We start from the raw sequence: 7,500 nt of genomic DNA on the forward strand, positions 1-7,500 counted from the left end.
CATCACTCTTCTTCTTGGTCAAATAGCCCTTACACAGCCTGGAGGTGTGTTGGGTCATTGTCCTGTTGAGAAACAAACGCAAACCACACAGGATGGCGTATTGCTCCAGTTGAAAAACAAAGATAGTCCATCTAAGCCCAAACCAGATGGGATGGTGTATCGCTGCAGAATGCTGAGGTAGCCATGCTGGTTAAGTGTGCCTTGAATTCTAAATAAATCACAGACAGTGTCACCAATTTTTTTTTTAAACACTCCATCACACCTCCTCCTCCATGCTTCACGGTGGGAACCAAAGATTTGGACTACTATATAAATTCAGACTAAAGGACAGATTTCCAACGGTCTAATATCGATTGCTTTTGTTTCTTGGCCCCAGCAAGTCTCCTCTTCTTATTGGTGTCCTTTAGTAGTGTTTTTTTCTTTGCAGCAATTCAACAATTAAGGCCTGATTCACGCAGTCTCTTCTGAACAGTTGATGTCTGTTAGTTCAACTCTGTGAAGCATTTATTTGGGCTGCAATTTCTGAGGCTGGTAACTCTAATAAATGTATCCTCTGCAGCAGAGGTAACTCTGGGTCTTCCTTTCCTGTGACGGTCCTCATGAGAGCCAGTTTCATCATAGCGCTTGATGGTTTTTGCAACTGCACTTGAAGAAACTTTTGAAGAATTTTCCAGATTGACTGACATTTATGTCTTAAAGTAATGTTGGACTGTAGTTTCTCTTTGCTTATTTGAACTGTTCTTGCCATAATATGGACTCGGTCTTTTACCAAATAGGGCTATCGTCTGTATACAACCCCTACCTTGTCACAACACAACAGATTGGCTCAAACACATTAAGAAGGAAAGAAATTCCACAAATGAACTTTTAACAAGGCACGCCTGTTAATTGAAATGCATTCCAGGTGACTACCTCATGAAGCTGGTTGAGAGAATGCCAAGAGTGTGCAAAGCTGTCATCAAGGCAAAGGGTGGCTCCTTGGTCGAATCTCAAACATAAAACATATTTGGATTTGTTTAACAATTTTTGGAAACAACATTATTCCAAATATATTATTTCATAGTTTTGATGTCTTCACTATTATTCTACAATGTATAAAATAGTAAAAATAAAGAAAACCCTTGAATGAGTAGGTGTGTCCAAACTTTTGACTGCTACTGTAGTACAACTAAGTTGGGTAGACTGTTTTAATACATTACTGTAGAACTATGTTGTAGACAGTTTAACTATATTACTGTAGAACTATGTTGTAGACAGTTTAACTATATTACTGTAGAACTATATTATTGTAGAACTATGTTGTAGATAGTTGAACTATATTACTGTAGAACTATGTTGTAGATAGTTTATCTATATTACTGTAGAACTATGTTGTAGACAGTTGTAATATATTACTGTAGAACTATGTTGTAGACAGTTGTAATATATTACTGTAGAACTATGTTGTAGACAGTTGTAATATATTACTGTAGAACTATGTTGTAGACAGTTTTAATATATTACTGTAGAACTATGTTGTAGACAGTTGAACTATATTACTGTAGAACTATGTTGTAGACAGTTGAACTATATTACTGTAGAACTATGTTGTAGACAGTTTAACTATATTACTGTAGAACTATGTTGTAGACAGTTGTAATATATTACTGTAGAACTATGTTGTAGACAGTTTTACTATATTACTGTAGAACTATGTTCTAGACAGTTGTAATATATTACTGTAGAACTATGTTGGAGACAGTTTTACTATATTACTGTAGAACTATGTTGTAGACAGTTGTAATATATTACTGTAGAAATATGTTGTAGACAGTTGTAATATATTATTGTACAACTATGTTGTAGATAGTTTTAATATATTACTGTAGAACTATGTTGTAGACTGTTTTAATACATTACTGTAGAAATATGTTGTAGACAGTTTAACTATATTACTGTAGAACTATGTTGTAGACAGTTGTAATATATTACTGTAGAACTATGTTGTAGACAGTTGTAATATATTACTGTAGAACTATGTTGTAGACAGTTGTAATACATTACTGTAGAACTATGTTGTAGACAGTTTTAATATATTACTGTAGAACTATGTTGTAGACAGTTGAACTATATTACTGTAGAACTATGTTGTAGACAGTTGAACTATATTACTGTAGAACTATGTTGTAGACAGTTTAACTATATTACTGTAGAACTATGTTGTAGACAGTTGAACTATATTACTGTAGAACTATGTTGTAGACAGTTGTAATACATTACTGTAGAACTATGTTGTAGACAGTTGAACTATATTACTGTAGAACTATGTTGTAGACAGTTGAACTATATTACTGTAGAACTATGTTGTAGACAGTTGTAATATATTACTGTAGAACTATGTTGTAGACAGTTGTAATATATTACTGTAGAACTATGTTGTAGATAGTTTTAATATATTACTGTAGAACTATGTTTAAACAGTTGAACTATATTACTGTAGAACTATGTTGTAGACAGTTTAACTATATATTAGAACTATGTTGTAGAACAGTTGTAATATATTACTGTAGAACTATGTTGTAGATAGTTTTAATATATTACTGTAGAACTATGTTGTAGATAGTTTTAATATATTACTGTAGAACTATGTTGTAGACAGTTGTAATATATTACTGTAGAACTATGTTGTAGATAGTTGTAATATATTACTGTAGAACTATGTTGTAGATAGTTTTAATATATTACTGTAGAACTATGTTGTAGACAGTTTTAATATATTACTGTAGAACCATGTTGTAGATAGTTGTAATACAATACTGTAGAACTATGTTGTAGATAGTTGTAATATATTACTGTAGAACTATGTTGTAGATGGTTTTAATATATTACTGTAGAACTAGTTGTAATATATTACTGTAGAACTATGTTGTAGACTACTGTACATATTACTGTAGAACTATGTTGTAGTTTATCTATATTACTGTTTAGACAACAACATTATTACATGTTGTAGACAGTTTATCTATATTACTGTAGAACTATGTTATATATTACTGTAGAACTATGTTGTAGACAGTTTAAATATTACTGTAGAACTATGTTGTAGACAGTTTAACTATATTACTGTAGAACTATGTTGTAGACAGTTTAAATACATTACTGTAGAACTATGTTGTAGACAGTTTAAATATATTACTGTAGAACTATGTTGTAGACAGTTTAACTATATTACTGTAGAACTATGTTGTAGACAGTTTCAATACATTACTGTAGAACTATGTTGTAGACAGTTTAACTATATTACTGTAGAACTATGTTGTAGACAGTTTAACTACATTACTGTAGAACTATGTTGTAGACAGTTTAACTATATTACTGTAGAACTATGTTGTAGACAGTTTAACTATATTACTGTAGAACTATGTTGTAGACAGTTTCAATACATTACTGTAGAACTATGTTGTAGACTATAATACAGTTTTAATACATTACTGTAGAACTATGTTGTAGATAGTTTATCTATATTACTGTAAAACTATGTTGTAGACAGTTGTAATATATTACTGTAGAACTATGTTGTAGACAGTTTAACTATATTACTGTAGAACTATGTTGTAGACAGTTGTAATATATTACTGTAGAACTATGTTGTAGACAGTTTAACTATATTACTGTAGAACTATGTTGTAGACAGTTTAACTATATTACTGTAGAACTATGTTGTAGACAGTTTTAATATATTACTGTAGAACTATGTTGTAGACAGTTTAACTATATTACTGTAGAACTATGTTGTAGACAGTTTATCTATATTACTGTAGAACTATGTTGTAGACAGTTTAACTATATTACTGTAGAACTATGTTGTAAACAGTTTATCTATATTACTGTAGAACTATGTTGTAGATAGTTGTAATATATTACTGTAGAACTATGTTGTAGATAGTTGTAATATATTACTGTAGAACTATGTTGTAGACAGTTTATCTATATTACTGTAGAACTATGTTGTAGACAGTTTAACTATATTACTGTAGAACTATGTTGTAGACAGTTTAACTATATTACTGTAGAACTATGTTGTAGACAGTTTTAATACATTACTGTAGAACTATGTTGTAGACAGTTTAACTATATTACTGTAGAACTATGTTGTAGACAGTTTAACTATATTACTGTAGAACTATGTTGTAGACAGTTTTAATATATTACTGTAGAACTATGTTGTAGATAGTTGTAATATATTACTGTAGAACTATGTTGTAGATAGTTGTAATATATTACTGTAGAACTATGTTGTAGACAGTTTATCTATATTACTGTAGAACTATGTTGTAGACAGTTTAACTATATTACTGTAGAACTATGTTGTAGACAGTTTATCTATATTACTGTAGAACTATGTTGTAGACAGTTTTAATATATTACTGTAGAACTATGTTGTAGACAGTTTTAATATATTACTGTAGAACTATGTTGTAGACAGTTGTAATATATTACTGTAGAACTATGTTGTAGACAGTTTTAATATATTACTGTAGAACTATGTTGTAGACAGTTTAACTATATTACTGTAGAACTATGTTGTAGACAGTTTTAATACATTACTGTAGAACTATGTTGTAGACAGTTGTAATACATTACTGTAGAACTATGTTGTAGACAGTTGAACTATATTACTGTAGAACTATGTTGTAGACAGTTTTACTATATTACTGTAGAACTATGTTGTAGACAGTTGAACTATATTACTGTAGAACTATGTTGTAGACAGTTGTAATATATTACTGTAGAACTATGTTGTAAACAGTTGTAATATATTACTGTAGAACTATGTTGTAGACAGTTTTAATACATTACTGTAAAACTATGTTGTAGACAGTTTAACTATATTACTGTAGAACTATGTTGTAGATAGTTTTAATATATTACTGTAGAACTATGTTGTAGATAGTTTTAATACATTACTGTAGAACTATGTTGTAGACAGTTTAATATATTACTGTAAAACTATGTTGTAGACAGTTTTAATACATTACTGTAGAACTATGTTGTAGATAGTTTATCTATATTACTGTAGAACTATGTTGTAGACAGTTTAACTATATTACTGTAGAACTATGTTGTAGACAGTTGTAATATATTACTGTAGAACTATGTTGTAGACAGTTGTAAAATATTACTGTAGAACTATGTTGTAGACAGTTTAACTATATTACTGTAGAACTATGTTGTAGACAGTTTCAATACATTACTGTAGAACTATGTTGTAGATAGTTTAACTATATTACTGTAGAACTATGTTGTAGACAGTTGTAATACATTACTGTAGAACTATGTTGTAGACAGTTTAACTACATTACTCTACAGTTAAACTGCAACTACAATATGTTAAATTCTGTACAGTGAATTTAATAGTGATTAGTGTCGAAGTAGATGTGTTGAGGGCAGACCTCTCTCTCTGTGTGTGTGTGTGTGTGTGTGTGTGTGTGTGTGTGTGTGTGTGTGTGTGTGTGTGTGTGTGTGTGTGTGTGTGTGTGTGTGTGTGTGTGTGTGTGTGTGTCCCCTCCAGGCGTGTGTATCTTTAGAGAGAAATCAATGCAGTGTTTGTTTTTCCCAGAGAGCAGTTTGGCCTCTGACACTGCCTCCCCTCACACACACATTCAACTCCTCTTCCTCGTTCTCTCCTTCCTTCCTTCCTTCCTTCCTTCCTTCCTTCCTTCCTTCCTTCCTTCCTTCCTTCCTTCCTTCCTTTCCTTCCTCTCTCTCTCTCTCTCTCCTCTCTCTCTCTCTCTCTCTCTCTCTCTCTCTCTCTCTCTCTCTCTCTGTCCTCTCTACCTCCTCCCTCTCTCTCTCTCTCTCTCTCTCTCTCTCTCTCTCTCTCTGTCTTTCTCTCTCTCTCTCTGTCCTCTCTATCCCAATCCACTCCCTGAGTTCTCTGATCCACTCACTGAGGACCCCCATCCATTCCCCTTATAGTTGTTACCCAAACCACTCCTTGAGGACTCCCATCCATTCCCCTTATAGTTGTTACCCAAACCACTCCTTGAGGACTCCCATCCATTCCCCTTATAGTTGTTACCCAAACCACTCCTTGAGGACTCCCATCCATTCCCCTTATAGTTGTTACCCAAACCACTCCTTGAGGACTCCCATCCATTCCCCTTATAGTTGTTTCCCAAACCACTCCTTGAGGACTCCCATCCATTCCCCTTATAGTTGTTACCCAAACCACTCCTTGAGGACTCCCATCCATTCCCCTTATAGTTGTTTCCCAAACCACTCCTTGAGGACTCCCATCCCATTCCCTTATAGTTGTTTCCCAAACCACTCCTCGAGGACCCCATCCATTCCCCTTATAGTTGTTACCCAAACCACTCCTTGAGGACTCCCATCCCATTCCCCTTATAGTTGTTTCCCAAACCACTCCTTGAGGACTCCCATCCATTCCCCTTATAGTTGTTTCCCAAACCACTCCTTGAGGACCCCCATCCATTCCCCTTATAGTTGTTTCCCAAACCACTCCTTGAGGACTCCCATCCATTCCCCTTATAGTTGTTACCCAAACCACTCCTTGAGGACTCCCATCCATTCCCCTTATAGTTGTTACCCAAACCACTCCTTGAGGACTCCCATCCATTCCCTTATAGTTGTTTCCCAAACCACTCCTTGAGGACTCCCATCCATTCCCCTTATAGTTGTTTCCCAAACCACTCCTTGAGGACTCCCATCCATTCCCCTTATAGTTGTTACCCAAACCACTCCTTGAGGACTCCCATCCATTCCCCTTATAGTTGTTTCCCAAACCACTCCTTGAGGACTCCCATCCATTCCCCTTATAGTTGTTTCCCAAACCACTCCTTGAGGACTCCCATCCATTCGCCTTATAGTTGTTTCCCAAACCACTCCTTGAGGACTCCCATCCCATTCCCCTTATAGTTGTTTCCCAAACCACTCCTTGAGGACCCCCATCCATTCCCCTTATAGTTGTTACCCAAACCACTCCTTGAGGACTCCCATCCCATTCCCTTATAGTTGTTTCCCAAACCACTCCTTGAGGACTCCCATCCATTCCCTTATAGTTGTTTCCCAAACCACTCCTTGAGGACCCCCATCCATTCCCCTTATAGTTGTTTCCCAAACCACTCCTTGAGGACTCCCATCTATTCCCCTTATAGTTGTTACCCAAACCACTCCTTGAGGACTCCCATCCATTCCCCTTATAGTTGTTACCCAAACCACTCCTTGAGGACTCCCATCCATTCCCCTTATAGTTGTTTCCCAAACCACTCCTTGAGGACTCCCATCCATTCCCCTTATAGTTGTTACCCAAACCACTCCTTGAGGACTCCCATCCATTCCCCTTATAGTTGTTACCCAAACCACTCCTTGAGGACTCCCATCCATTCCCCTTATAGTTGTTACCCAAACCACTCCTTGAGGACTCCCATCCCATTCCCCTTATAGTTGTTTCCTAAACCACTCCTTGAGGACTCCCATCCATTCCCCTTATAGTTGTTA

At 35.0% G+C, this 7,500-nt stretch overlaps 1 protein-coding gene across 1 annotated transcript in view; it reads left to right on the forward strand.

The window, feature by feature from the left end:
• Positions 1 to 7,500, forward strand: part of LOC127925628 (glutamate receptor ionotropic, NMDA 2A-like) — a gene marked incomplete at its 3' end in the record, with an annotated part of 119,878 nt that overhangs the window by 16,704 nt on the left and 95,674 nt on the right.

This window comes from Oncorhynchus keta, unplaced genomic scaffold (assembly GCF_023373465.1).
Source record: "Oncorhynchus keta strain PuntledgeMale-10-30-2019 unplaced genomic scaffold, Oket_V2 Un_contig_5943_pilon_pilon, whole genome shotgun sequence".
NCBI classification, from domain to species: Eukaryota; Metazoa; Chordata; class Actinopteri; order Salmoniformes; family Salmonidae; genus Oncorhynchus; species Oncorhynchus keta.